This window comes from Alnus glutinosa, chromosome 5 (genome assembly GCF_958979055.1).
Source record: "Alnus glutinosa chromosome 5, dhAlnGlut1.1, whole genome shotgun sequence".
Classification (NCBI taxonomy): Eukaryota; Viridiplantae; Streptophyta; class Magnoliopsida; order Fagales; family Betulaceae; genus Alnus; species Alnus glutinosa.
In genome coordinates this window covers 25,710,470-25,724,371 of record NC_084890.1, presented here as the reverse complement: position 1 = coordinate 25,724,371, position 13,902 = coordinate 25,710,470, and the positions used below count along the sequence as shown (strand labels likewise).

Genomic DNA, 13,902 nt, shown 5'->3' with positions numbered 1-13,902 from the left:
GACCTTTACTGGCTCCGTATCCTATTCCACGAACAGCAGATTTCACTTCCGTCTCCACCAACCATTTGGTGTGACAATTCAGGAGCACTGTCTTTAGCCTCCAACCCAGTTTCACACACCCGCACCAAACATATTGAAGTTGACATCCATTTCATCCAAGAAAAAGTCACCAACCGCGACATCCAACTTTGGTACATCTCCACCTTTGATCAAGTAGCTGACATCTTCACCAAAGGATTCAATGCTGATCGGTTCTGCTTCTTGCGTGCCAAACTTTCAGTCGTCCCTCCCATCAGTTTGCGAGGGGGTGTTAAGGATACAAGCCTACCCGAATCCTCTACAGAAACTCTAGCCGCCACTACAGCTCATAAACAAACCCTAGAGCTGTCAACCTTGATTCAAGGAAGACTTCCTAAACTAGACAACCAAATATCTTCTCCATATCTCTCATTAATTCCACATTAGCCAACAGCTATATTGCCTATGAGGACATGATATTTCTTTCCTTATTTAACCTTTGTAAATATAGAATAGAATTACTCTTGTATAATATGCCATACATACACGACAGCCTGTAATATCTATATATACTGTATCAATATCAAGACCTAAGTATTCAGCGCCTAAAGCTTTTACCCTACTTTTGTATTTACTTTACAAAGGATGCTCGGAAGATTTGTTATTCAAGGTCTCTTCATGTGGAAGAAAAAGATTTTATTGTTTCGTATTGCCTATTTGCAAATCTACAGTATGAAGTGATAGGAGAGACAAAGATGGAGGACAACTCGGACGCGGAGATAAAGATCTTGGTGGAGGATGAGTCGACAGCTTCTAATTAGTATGTGCCCCACTTTTGTTGAATAATGAGCTTGATGATATTTTGATCTTTTAGATTTTATATTGGATATTGGTTTGTCAATAATTGTCATTTTTTTAAATGGTTATCTGAATTGTTTTATCCTATTTTATTTTTGTTTTAAAAGAATGTGAGATGTTGATCATGACAACACCAAGATAATTAGTAATTTAATTTGATCAGATGTACTGTTGTTGTTGGGTGTGTTTGTTTCTCTTGTTAAAATACCTTGATTCATTTTCTTCTTCTTCTTCCTCTTCAATTCAATGTTTGGTAAGATTGTTTTGATCTACTGATGAGAATATGCAGAGAGAATTAAGTATTTGCCTTGAACCTAAAATTTGTTTGGTTTTTCTGATTTTTAAGCTTTTTGTGGGTGGTTTATTTTACTAAAGTTATGCGTGTTGTTGATCAAAATCACTTTGGATAGTAGAATGAGAGGTAGAGGTTGTCTTTCCAGTTTGCAAGTAGCTGGTAATTTGGGTATTATGTAAGACCTTCCAGCAGTAGTTTAAATACATCAATTTAGCTATAGTGATCTCTCCCCCTTTGCTTGAAAATGTTCTCTATCATCTTATGTATATCATACTTTTGTCTTTTGTTCTTATAAAGCTCTCCTGGCATGCATGACCAGTTAATTTAAAGTATATATGGGCTACATTTAAAAATTAGCAGGATGAATTTTACTTAGTTGATAGAAGTTGGCTGAATCAAAAAATGTGTCTGTTGATAGGGAGTTGGATGAGCTGGCAACCCTTGGCCATTTTCTATTATGTTCATTTATGGGTTGGGAAGGTCTGATTGCTAGTGGATGTAATATGTTGCATATTAATGTTAACGGGCGCATTACTTGCTTTGATTGTTAAGCATCTAGGGGGCGTTTGATGATGATTTACCAAAGTCGTAGTCTCATTTTGGATAAGGGATCGTGGTCCTTTCTAAGTCTAACACGAACTTTTTTTTTTTTTTTCTCTGTTTGTTGTTGCAAGTCGCATTCACAGCAAAACAACCTTAGATCTTGATAGCATGACTTATGAGATTGCTATGTACATTTTGTCCTATCATTTTACTTATATAGTATCCTTGTTCGTTTTTCTATTCCTAGTTAGGTGTTTCTTTTGTATACTTCCAGTATGCTAAGGGACGCCTTATGCTTTCAATATCTAATATTTACTTATAAAAAAAAATAGTAGTAGATTTGCATTTTCTTGAAATAAGTAAATGAACCCGTTTTGAATAGTCACAACAGTATTGAATTTGAGATTTGTATGTAACTTACTTTCTCATCAAAAAGATTGCTTTGAAGACGGATTTTTAGTGATGGATAAAAGTCGCCACTAGAACTCTGTTGAAGTGATCGTGATAGTATTTCTTTGGATAATTGTATATTCATGACTAGTATTTAGATTTATTTATGGACTAAAAAAGAATTATGAGAACAAATGTACCAAAATAATAATGTCTTATTGATATGGTGTTACACCATGTGGCCTTAAACAGGCATCTTAATATCAATAATTATAACACATTATAGACCGAAAAAAAGAATTATGAGAATCAAATTATCAAATTGAGTTGCCATGTTTGGATATATTTGTATTGCAAAATAAATATACAATAATTTTTTTATTTCGGAAAAAAACTGTATTTTTTCCTAACTAAAGTGAAATAAGTAGAGAAAGAAGTACATATTCTATTTTGTTTCTATTTTTCAATATTAATTGGGATCAAATTAAGGAACTAAAAATAAAACTGAAATATTATTTTTCAATAATATAATGATTTATTATTTCATTTTAGAAAAAAAAAACAATTATTCGTTGGAGAAAACAATTTTCAAATTAACTTACAGCCTAAAATAATTTCTTCCTTAATCAGCATTCAATCGACATCATTTAGGGCGTTGTGGCAATTTTATATAATTTTTATTTTATTTAATTTTGATATCTATTATGTATAAATGGGATGACATGAAACATACTTTAGTGTAAATAAGAAAAGAGGAGAAAACAGGCGTGAGAAATGTTCAGTGGTGGAGGACATCTTTTTTGGCTCAATGCGGGTAGAGGAACGAGAAGAATCCTCTGGATTTTCCTCTCCTTATAGTCTCATCCGCTGATGATATACATGAATTGGATTTGAAGAATGCTTGGAAGCCTGGTAAGATTTGTAATGCAAGGTATCTTCAAAAGGAAGAAAAAGATTCGTGGTTCCTATTTGCAAATCTGCACTTTGAAGAGATTGGACAAACAAAGATGGATGAGGACTCGGATGCTGAGATAAAGACCTTGGTGTAGGAAGATTTGTCGATAGCTTGTAACTAGTATGTGCCCTTACTTTTGTTGATTAATGTGCTTTATGATATTTCAGTCTATTAGATTTTATATTGGATATTGGTATGTCAATAATTGTCATTTTTTAAATGGTTATCTGAATTGTTTTATCCTGTTGTATTTTTGTTTTAAAAGAATGTGAGATGTTGATCATGATAAAGCAAAGATAATTAGTAATTTACTTTGATCAGATGTACTATGGTTGTTGGGTGTGTTTGTTTCTCTTGTTAAAACACATTAATTCATTTTCTTCTTCTTCTTCTTCAATTCAATGTTTGGTATGATTGTTTTGATGTACTGTTGAGAATATGCAAAGAGAATTAAGTAACTTGCCTTGAACCTAAAATTTGTTTGGTGCGTTTCTGATTTTTAAGCTTCTTGTGGGTGATTTATTTTACTAAAGTTATAGTGTTGATCCAAAGGTCTTTGGATAGTAGAATGAGAAGTTGTCTTTCCAGTTTGCAAGTACCTGGTAATTTGGATATTATGTAAGACCTTCCAGCAGTAGTTTAAATACATCAATTCAGCTGTAGTGATATCTCTCCCTCTTTGCTTGAAAATGTTCTCCGTCATCTTATGTATATCATACTTTCGTCTTTTGTTCTTATAAAGCTCTCCTGCCATGCATAACCAGTTAATTTGAAGAATATATGGGCTACATTTAAAAATTAGCAGGATGAATTTTACTTAGTTGATAGAAGTTGGCTTATCAAACAATGTGTGTGGCTGTCGATAGGGAGTTGGATGAGTTGGCAACCCCTCACCATTTTCGATTATTTTCATTTCTGGGTTGGGAAGATCTGATTGCTAGTGGATGTAATATGTTGCATGCTAATGTTAATGGTGGCATTACTTGATTTGATTGTTAAGCACCTAGGGAGCGTTTGACGATGATTTACCAAAGTCGCAGTCTCATTTTGGATAAGGGATCATGGTCCTTTCTTATGAACTCTCTCTTTTTTCTTTTCTTTTCCTTTTTTTTTTTGGGCTCTATTTGTTGTTGTAGGTTACATTATTACTTCACTTTTCACTTTGAAACATGAACCCTGCAGTAGTGAATTTGAGATTTCTATATAACTCATTTTCTCATCAAAATAACTGTCGTGAAGACTGATTCTTAGTGGAGGATAACAACCGCCACAACAACTCTATTAAAGTGATCGTGATAATATTTCTTTGGATGAATAGTATATTCATGAAGTATTGAATTTGAGATTTCTATATAACTGATTTTCTCATCAAAATAATTGCTGGGAAGACTGAGTGGCAGGTAACAAATGTCACAATAGCTCTATTAAAGTGATTGTGTGATAGTATTTCTTTGAACGAGAACACAGCTTCCTGTTTTGCCCGTCAACGACGACAAAGTTCCAAGTCTGGCAGTGAGTTCTTCGGACCCGGATGTGTTTACCTGTCAACATCCGATGGCATTTTTGATTTTAAGTGTTTCTAGAACAATCTTAAGAAGTGCAAGTTTCTTTATTTGAGTTATCTTCCAGTCTACATAAAGAAGATTCAGATGATTTGTGCTAGTTAAAGAGAAAATCGAGGAGGTGAGGATCTTGGAGGAGTCGACGGGTTCAAACTAGAATTGTTAGTTTTGAGTGGATACCTTTGATAGTATTGTTTTCTTTTGGATGAAATAGTCATGACAATATTGAATTTGAGATTTCTAATGATTCATTTTCTTTTTCTTCCATTCAGTGTTTGGTATGATTGTTTTGATCTAATGTTGAGAATATGCAAAGAGAATTAAGTAATTTGGAAGAATAATTATATCAATAGTTTGAATCTTCTTCACTTGTTTGTATAAAGAATAATCATATCACTCATTCTTTCCATTCATCAAAAATAGATTTCACAATGCATTGCACCTACTCAACATCATATATAGTAATTTGGGGAGACCGAGCTGGGATTAGTAAATCTTTTACAGAAGCTTCATGCAGCTTCTGGTTGATCCTATTCACCAAATCTTTCTTTGATGACTCGTCTGCTCCAATTGAAATTGCAACTTTCAACAGTTTTATCAAGAAACTACATAAACAACCAACACCAAAAGTTGACTGAAGCTTAGTGCCTCCCAATTACGGTACCATTGATCCATTCTCCCTTTTGATTTGACAGTGATTTGTAAATAAAAGTTGTATACTCTTAGAAATACTCGTAACGTTATTGAATTCCAAGGTTGGCGATATCTTTGACTAGAGTGTTGCTAAGGGTGCTATAATTCTTTTATAAACTGACACAGTAGTTAATGCGGCACTTACCAAGTATTTTTATTTTTATTTTTTCATATGGGGAAAGGGGAAAACAGGAGAATGGCAATGGAGGTCTTTACCGCTCTGAATCCTGAGATGCAAGGAAAATGAAATTTTCGGGAATGCTTCAAAACAACAAGTAGCTAGAGGCCCATTTAGCAATCAAGTGTGCTCGAGAATTGTCACATATATAGACATTAGAAGCGGTCTAGTCTTTGAAGAGGTTTAGTTACTGGTGGTAGTCAGCTAACAAGGGAGCACTTGGCCGGTATGAGAAAATGTGTTCTTTGTTAATGGCTAAAATAGAGAGCAATGAGTCACCTTCGAGTAAGAGGGAGGAGTATCCAAAAGACAGTGCAAAACAAACGGCAAGAAGAGCAACAATGGCCTCCCCTACGGAGGCTTCTGAGGGAGGATGTTTCTGCGTACGAGCTACCATGCTAGCCCCTAAACAATTAAATTTGATTGTAGTTTATGTGGCAGTGCCACATGGGCTGTCATATCAGTTTGTAAATGGATTATAACGAAAATTGTAATACCCTAAACATTTTCCCCTTAACTAAAATTGATGATTTTTTTACAATATTTATTCCAATGATGAATACACACTATAAAACAAACTTTACTGGCAAATACGTTTGGAGGCCTAAATCTGGTCACGCAATTTTATATAGGGATAGCTTCACAAAAATATGCCATTTTGAGATACGGGTACAGAACTAGCAAACGTCTCAAACTGGGATATCCAAGTTTCCAAACATCTCACTTAAGGGTACTTCGTTAAGATTTGCTGTTAAATCCTAAGCACTCAAAATACCCCTAATTTTTTTAGGAAAAAAAAAAAGAAGAAAAAAAGATGCTAAGATCTAGGTGTTGGTAAGAATTTAACGGAATTTACAAAAATACCCATGCCTGAATCTTTGAAAATTTTTATAATTTTTTTTTTTAAAAAATAAACATAAGGGTATTTTGGGAATATTTGCAGGATTTAATTGCAAATCCAAATGGAATACCCTTAAATGAAACGTTTGGAAACGTTTGGAAACTTGGATACCCTGGTTGAGATATTTGCTTATTTAGTACCATTATTTCAAAACGACATATAATTCAATACCTTTTTGTAAAGTTATCCCTTTTATTTATTTGAATTTCACTCCTCCGTAAATTCAGTTTTGAATTGAAATTTCTTTTATTAAGCTGTAACCAAAATACCCCTACATGATATTAGGAACGATATATATATATTAAGAACCACGGAGTTGGCATCCCGTTGGGGCTAACGACATTGGAAAAAATAAGCCTTTTTTGATAAAACCATTCAATCAATCTTGATGAGTCTACATAGAGTGGAAAAATAAATAGAAAATAAAAACAGATGAGGAAAAAGATAATAAGACAGATAAAGCATATTAACAAGACTCTTAGGGTGCGTTTGGGATTGCGGTTTCAATAAGTGCGATTTTAAAAAGTTGCGATTTCAATAAGTGCGATTTTAAAAACGCAATTTTTAAAATCGTACTTAGCGTTTGGTAATATTGATTAAAAAGTGATTTTTCTATCAATTGAGTGTTTGGATAACATTAGTATAGAAGTGCGATTTCATAAACAAATTACCAATAAGGACATTTGTTTATGACAGAAAAATAACTAATATTGTTTAATCCTCCATTTCAACCCCTATGCAAACCAAATTATGACTTATATATTAATTAAGTTTTGTGTACAAACTATCACAAACGTGTAAACAAAATTTCAAAAAAATTCAAAAATAAAACCTTTTTGTTTTTTTTAAAAAATCATTTTAACTTTAAAAATGTCTATATTCAAGGCAATCTCAAACATAATCCGAGAGAGAGCATGACAAAGGCAGCTGAGGATGATGTTTAAAAAAAAAAAAAAAACTCATTTTAACTTTAAAAAACTCTATTTTCGAGGCAATCTTAAACATAAATAAAACAAGTGAGACACGGTTTTCTATGTTTTGTTTGTAGTGTTTGACAATAAAATCTACCATTTTCTTCATTTCTTTTTAAAATAGGAAAAAAACTGAAAAAAATCACTATTCACACGCATTGATCACCGTGCACGATCATTGTTTACTGAACAATAATCTATCACTGTGCACCGCAGTGCTCAATGATTGATCACTGTGCATTGCAGTGATGTTTGCAAATTTAAATTAAGACAGCAAAATATGTACCCAATGTTCACTGAAAATCTGTCTATTCAAGTTTCAACTTTTGCATGACACAAATTACACGTATATCAAAGCACTTTCATCTGCCCTTTTACTTGTATACGCACATTTGCACTTTCATCTTCTTTCACAGAGTACCCTTCTTTCCCTGTGTGCACTGGTTTATCAAAACCTTTTCATTTATTCATACAAAACCACACAAACAGGCAAGAAATTGCAACTTTGCAAAAGCAGAAACTCTAGAGAGTTTGCAAGAGCAGTATCAACGAAAGTGCAAGAACAGTCAGGAGCAGTCTAACGTCGGTGAAAAAGAGAAGAGAGGCAGAGAGAAGAACAAAAAAAAAAAAAAGAAATAAGAAAGAACAAGGGTTTTGACATATTTTAGGTGGGTATTCTTGTAATATTTTTCTTTCCCGTTTGCTATGCGAAATCGTGGTTTTGGATTAAATTCGCACTTTTTTAATTAAGCACCTACTCTTCTGCTGCCAGAAATCGTGGTTTTTTCCACGATTTTAGAAAATGCGATTTTAAATCGCAATCCCCAAACGCCCCACGATTTGCGATTTCGTTTAAAATCGCAGATTATTTCAGTGAATAAGCAGTCCCAAACGGGCACTTAGATGTAGAAGCAAAAGGACCGAAAAAGTTATCAGGTGTTTGGAAATTATTATTCTTAATCACATAAATAGACTAATTAACTAACAAGTACTATATATATCAAATAGAATACTCCAATATTCCAATTTCAATGAAAAATAGCATCTGCTTTTAAGTTGAAAATATTATCATCTTAGCAAATGAGGAACTTTATTATATTCCGCCATTGTTGGCTTCTAAAATGTTGAAGGAAGCCATAATTAATTACCTTTCAAATGCTTCTTGCAAAGTTGACTTTGGTGCATGCAAACCATGTATATGATGATTCTATATATACATGATGTTGCAACTGCAAAGAGTTGAATATACCAACTTTTTTAGTTTTTATTTTTTCAATTTTTCTTTCAAGGAGTACTATAAATATTATGCAACGTTAACACCTCAAAATAGATAAATGAAATATGGCTGCAGGCAACAAAGTTGATGCAATATATCTTCTCATTTTGTGTAGTAAGCTCTTACTCCTATTTAATTTCTGTGATTTTGATTTATCTTCTCTTTTGTTAGTTTAGCTTGTATTTTTTTTCTTTGTTGATTTTGTTTGTTTGATAATCTAGTGTCCATAGATGACATAATAATGATAATATGTATCTCATTCCACGAAGTGCAAACTTTTGCATGCAAAAAATTCTAAGAAAATGTTTAACATCCTCTAGTTTGTACTACAACTCATTACAAACTAACGTGGTAATCCGCGTGGCACTGTCAGGCCATAATCAAATTTAATCATTTGGTGGTTGACGTGATCATAAGTGTCATGCGCGTGAACTTACAAACTTATTTTCTCAAATGTTGTGTTGTGTTGATGATTTTGATGAGCAGGTGCGATTCTTTTGAGCGTGAATCCAGCAATTGTGAGGACAATAGTGTGTCCTTATATATGCATGGACTATTCAGGGTATATGACCTGCCCATCTTCGGGCAGTAAGAAACTCAATCCACCTTGCAATTGATGCTATTCTCCAAAGGGCTGCACCATTTACCATGCTTCTGGAACTCCAATCTGTACTGGCACTGGGGTTTGAATAGTTGAAGGGATTGATTGACATGAACCGATGTTAAACATGTTTGCTAGAAGTCATGTTTGGTTTGCAACATAAAGTTGTCTTTGTGTTGTTACATAGAGACAAAGATCATTGTACTCAGGGACAAAGTCAGACATTTTAATGGGAGGGGGCCAATTTTTTTTTTTTTAAGTAGGGATTAAAGTATATAAAGCTAAATTTTAAGTAAATTAAACATAACTCAAATTTTATATTTTTATTATTCCCTTCAAATTAAAAATCAATAAGCAAAATTGAAAAAAAAGTTTTTGGGAAAAAAAAGTAAAGAAAACCGTTGTCTAAAGATTCAGAAAATGAAAAATAAAAAATAAGCTCTCAGTTTCTGTACTGAAATTGAGAAATTTCATCTTGTTGAATTGTGTACTTCTTGACGTTCTTGCAAGGCTTTACCTGGATGACATGGCTCTTGAAACTAACATTATCTTGCTCATTTTGTTAGAACAACCTATTCTAACTAACACGGTAGCCCACTAACATACTGTTATACAAAACACACTATATTTTATACAGAACACATTTTGCTAAATGCAACACAAAACAAATGAAACACATATCTTCTAGACTTTTCTAATGCTATCTAGTTATATTGAAATGAATTCTCATTTTTCATTATCTTTGCCACGCATTCTTAGGAAATCGAGATTTGCTAAGCGTATGACTCTTCGAGTCTACACATGTCTTTTTCCAATGCACTGCTTTACTAAACCCCTTTTAACTTACTTGGAACAAAACCTCTGCAAATTTGTAAAGCTCTTTCCATTGTTATCCTTCTCAGATATTTCCATTGTTTCTCATGAAATATTAAAGGAAAAAATTTTGATAATGAAGCTATTGTTCCAAATGAGATGAAACCAGTTGAAGTGATGATAAAAGAGAATGGGCCTAGGAGCCAAAAAAAAAAAAAAAAAAAAAAAAATTCTTGTTAGGGGCCAATAGGCAAAAAAAAACCCTTATATATATATATATATATTTTACCTTAAATTTTTTTCCAATCTTAAAAGTTTGTTTATTGTTTAAGCATGAGCTAGAGTCCCATTTGCTACATAGAGATTAATTTTGAGATTATAACAGTGACGTAGCTAGCGTCGAGTTTGTGAAGGCTTGAAGGGAAAATTGTGTTTTACCTCACAAAGTCTCAACACGTTTAAAAGTGAAAACTAATAACTGGAAAAAAAAAATTAAAAAAAAATCCAGAAGTTGGGGGGGAGGGGGGGGGGGGCTTGGCCCCTACCGGCCCCCCCTTCCCTCCGTCACTGATTGTACTGTCATATTATCCTTTTGTATTTGTATTGCCTATATGAACCAACCCTTTAGCGGTTTGTATCCTGTTCAGTAAAGTTTTATACCAAAGTATGATGTGTTATATATTTACATGCTCTCAATATATTCATTTTTCACTAACAGGTTATTGGATTTGGAATGATGTTTGTAGGGTCTTTTTTTTTTCTTCGTATATATAAGGTAAAAAGGGGTTGAAATTTGTTTATTTCTCTTTTATGGATGGACCAGACCATTGTATATGTCTTTCAGTAGGATGAATATGTTCGCATGAAGGTCTCAATATAATTGGGAAAAAGACCTAGCACTTCTCTAATAAGTATAACACATTATAGCCTAAAAAAATAAATTATGAGAATCAAATTGTCAAATTGAGTTGTCTTTATGCCTTGGTATATTCTTGCAAAATTCATTTTTCTTCTTTTGAATGTTATTCTTGTTACAACGACTTCGCTTGCTTTAATAGTCACACGTTTTGCATGTTGTTTTTCATTCGTGAGAGTATCGCTACAAATATTTTATGCAGCTTTTAAAATCATTTTTATATTAAAATTTAATAAATATTATCTTTAAGTTTAATAGTGATTTTAAATTCATCTAAGAAAATATAAAAATAAGGGAAAGCTTCACTTAACGCTCTTGAACGACTTTCATCACATTTGTAATTTCCTCTTTAAACTTAAAAAACTCTCAATTTAATGTATCTACCTTTCAATTTTTGTTTTTCAGTTTCACTATTGTTTTTCAGTTTCACTATTCTGCTAGGATTTTCTGTTAAATTCTGTCAAAATTTCAGAATACCCATGTTTTTTTTAAATAAAAAAATATTAAAATTTTTTAAAGATTCCGACGTGGATATTTTTGTAAATTTTGTTAGATCCTGACCAACATCTAAATTCTTACAATTTATTTATTTATTTATTTTTTCATAAAAAATGAGGGATATTTTGAAAATTTTGGCATTCGTTAGTTAAGATTTTAAGGAAAATCCTAACTGAGGGTTGATAAGTCTTGAATTATTCAATTTAAGACCCCTTAATTTACGTTTGTTATACCTTGTTTGTGTTGTATATATAACGTTTTGTTGTAGTTTTGTGTTATGTCTTATTTTCAAGTCTTAGTTGAAATCTAGTTCAAAACACTTGAATTAGACCTGAAAATACATCAAGCACAATTTAGTCATTTCCAAAGTTCAAGGTTAATCTTGAAAAGATAAAAAATCGTCCAAGGTATTTCGATCGATCGATTATTTGTACAGTCAATAATTCGATCGATCGACTTTCAGTTGACCCAACTTCGATCGATCGAGATGCGATCGATCAATTCTCAGAACATGACATATATTCGATCGATCGACTTCGCATCTTTTAGAAGGTCCAAATATTTCTAAATCTTTGTGCGATCCAAATCAAAAGTTGAGTTCTATGGACAGAAATGGACGGCGACCAGCTTTGAATACTTGACTAGAATTAACTCTTGTAGTCTTTTTGTAAATCCAATTTCCTATATATATGGAATTAGGATTTAGGTTTATTTTATGCATCTTTTGGAGGGTTTTGGATTTTCTTAGGTGTATCACTTAATTTCTTGTGTTTTTAGTTTCCTTTGATGCGTGTTTTCTAGGCTTAAATTCAGAGAGCAACTTCCTTTGTTAAATTTCAAGTTCTAAGATTAGGTTTTGTTCTTCCTTTTATTTTTATTTTGTAATCCAAATTTTCTTAGATTAATATAGTGTTCTTAGTTTATTTCAATCTTGTTTTCTTTACTGTTTTCCTTTGATTTCATGCTTAGATTAGTTTACTTCATGTCTAACTAAACCATTTTTTAGGGTTTGATCAAATCTTTTCCAAAAGCCATGAAGTGTTCTTGATGTTCTTAGAATTTTCTAGATGTATTTGATGATTGTGAACGGCTAGTGGATTGCAAAACCCATTCTAAAAGGTTTTGTCTTCAATATTCCAATCCATTTATTCATGAAAAAGAGTTAACTGTTCTATGAGTTTTATTAGATTTCTTGGGTAAAATCAACGTTCTTAAAAGGGAACGATGTCTTTTGCAATAGTTCTATTTGACATAATGCATGTTCACTTATTATAGTTACCTTATAGGGTATGCTAGGGAGCACCGGTCGTTTCACACATTTGGTAGTCTAAACCGTTTTTCAATTATAGTGTAACTTTTACGTGATGTGATCGGTGTGAAACTAGATACCTTATCATTGTGGCCTAATTAGGGTTTTCATGTATTGTGTATGGTTATTAGGATGTTTTATAGAGTAGTAAGGTAAGGAGCATTAATCACCCTACACCTTTTATAGTGTAAACGTTTTTCAATTATAGATTAATCTTTACATGGGGTTGTTTAATGTGAAACTAGGTACTTTATTATTACGTCTTAATGAAAGTGTTTTCATGTCGAGGTCGTCGTAATGGTTGACGCCCATTACGTGCTCATATAATGCATGTTAGGAAGATCCATATAGACTTTAAGCATTTCATTGGTTGAGGATTAGATGCGATCATTACCCTAAGTTCCTTTTACGTTAGTTTCCATTTTCTTTGTTTTCATCATTTGATTCGTTGTAGCTTAAATTCTACAACTTTAATTTGTTTTTACTTTTGTTTTATTGTTAAGTTAAGTTAAATACGTTCCCTTAAATATCCCATTACTCAAATCAACCTCCTAATCCTTGTGGTTCGATAACCCTTCCTATAGTATAATTGATTCGTACTATTGTGAAGTAGTAAAACATATAGATTTAAAATCCACATAGTCGAGTTGGCTACCAAGGGTTGAAATTAAAGTTAATTGAAAAATGCATACACTAAATTGGGAGTTTTTTAAGTTTAAGAGGTAATTGTAAATGTGGCAAGAGTTTAGGAGTGAAGTGAATTTTTATTTTTATTTTATTGGTGCTCTTTTTACAGCCCTTCTCCATTCTTGTCCATAGCACACACTTATCTTGCATACACATTGTACACACACTCATAATGGGTGTGAGACCCATGCACAATGTGTGTACAAGGTGTGTGTACAAATATCATTAATTTTCTACCTACTCTTTTTCCTAAGTCATTCCAGATAACTCCCCCGTTTACCCTACTCCACCCTTTTTACCATCATGTACTTGTCCTTTGTAACCTCTCCTCACTCCATTAGGTCTTTGAACATCACGTACTGGTTTAGTGGCTCTAAGCCAAGGATGGAGAGCACGACGGATGGACAAACAACAGCTTCAGTTGCGAGGATAATTCAC

At 32.8% G+C, this 13,902-nt stretch overlaps 1 long non-coding RNA gene across 1 annotated transcript; it reads left to right on the top strand.

Annotated features, from left to right (window-relative positions):
* Positions 1 to 665: 665 nt before the first annotated feature.
* On the top strand, positions 666 to 4,834 carry LOC133869948 (uncharacterized). The gene is made up of 3 exons (XR_009900586.1): positions 666 to 838; positions 2,843 to 3,179; positions 4,448 to 4,834. It is a non-coding gene; the product is annotated as an uncharacterized LOC133869948 (long non-coding RNA).
* The last annotated feature ends 9,068 nt before the right edge of the window (positions 4,835 to 13,902 follow it).